The sequence below is a fragment of the Papaver somniferum genome, chromosome 1, assembly GCF_003573695.1.
Source record: "Papaver somniferum cultivar HN1 chromosome 1, ASM357369v1, whole genome shotgun sequence".
NCBI classification, from domain to species: domain Eukaryota; kingdom Viridiplantae; phylum Streptophyta; class Magnoliopsida; order Ranunculales; family Papaveraceae; genus Papaver; species Papaver somniferum.
Genome location: NC_039358.1, coordinates 146,643,571 through 146,645,245, shown reverse-complemented (window position 1 = coordinate 146,645,245; position 1,675 = coordinate 146,643,571).

The following is a 1,675-nucleotide window of genomic DNA, read 5'->3' as shown; positions in this document are numbered from 1 at the left end:
TAGTATAACCGCTCATGACTTGTTTGTATTCTTGGTAAAACTATTCACATGAGGCCTGACTTTTGTATTGGTATGACTTTTATTAGTGAAACCGATCTTAAGTAATCACATGTTGGTATGATCGAGTTTTTGTAGTTTGTAAGGCCTAACACTGGGTAAAGGGGAACCGATCCTAGTAATAGGTGCAACACGTCACAAATGGGAATCGATCCTTGTATGGGGTGCAACAAGGTTTATAGCAGAAAGAGGAACTGATTCTATGGACATGTGCAACACGTTTTTAGGCAAAGGGGAACCGATCCTATGGACATGTGCAACACATATGAGTTAGATACCATATATACGTGGGGAACCGATCCTAGTACCTAGTCAACCGAATTTTGGGAAGCTAGTGTGACTATGCACAGTACTCACATGGAGGTAGAACCGAAACTTGTTTTGGTAGAACCGTTAAACCCATGTTTTGTGATTGAGAAGTTTTTGATCAATCGCATAACTCTTGAAAGTCAGATGAACCAGTTTTAAACTTGTTTAGAATTGTGGTAAAACGGTTTCAAGTGAGTAAGTATGAAAGAGGACTTACAAAGAAAGGATGCCGACACACATTGAACACGTGCAGTAATGCGTATATTTTTTATTATTCAAAGATATTCCTTAACGGCTAAGAAGGAAGTAAATCCCAGGATCGAAATTAAATAAGTTAAGAATCTTTTAATTAAGGTTTTTAATTATATATGGAAAATAAGAATTAGTTATGTGCATTTGCTAGTTAAAGATTTTCCAAGGAGATTTTCGATCATTATTTTGGACAGAGCATTATCAGAAATTATGAAAACCGAATATGAAAATTATTATAGAATATCTTGAGAATATTTTCGATTTTGGAAATTCCTTGGTGTCCAAACTCCCTTGTCTATAAATACTTGAAGTTGGCATTTCGAGCAAACTAATCCTCCGTGACAGTAAACTTCCTATGTTGTACTGTTACTGGTGAAGCCGCCTATTCGGAGAGGAGAGTAACCTAATTAGGGGAAATCTCTTACGACCGCTCAGTTTAAAGTCTTCTTTGAGATTGAGAAGATCTAGCGCGTACCGTTGGTGAGAAACTAGATAATTGCGGTTTATCTTTTGTTTTCATATTGATTTGATTGACTAACGTTGGTTGAACTTTGATTGTACCTAGTTTGTCTATGCTTGAGAATCTTCTCTTCTGATATAAGATTCACTCAAACTAGTTCAAGGTTTCGACAGGGATATTTAGACTGTTGTTAGTGCTAAAGACGATCTTGTGATAATCCATTGTTAACATACTCCGTTCTGTGTATGATTGATCACAAGAGATTCAAGTAGTTGTGTGCACGTGTTTATTGAAGATCTAAGAAGAATTGAAGACAAAGAAGAGATAGAATATTTCTGACTTGGTTATATAAATCTTTGGTGTGCATAATACTTGTTTCGGTAAAAGAGGATCCAACTATAATCGATCTATCCTTGTGGTATTTTGATAGAATAGTTGTGTAGATCGGCATCAATACGTTTCCTTGGGATTAAAGGTATTGATTGCAAAATCTTAACGATTACATTTTGGTGATTGAACATAAGATAGATCTTGGAACCTGGCAAAAGAGTTTATGTTAAGATACACAGAAGAACCTTTGTCCAACTCATATCACTT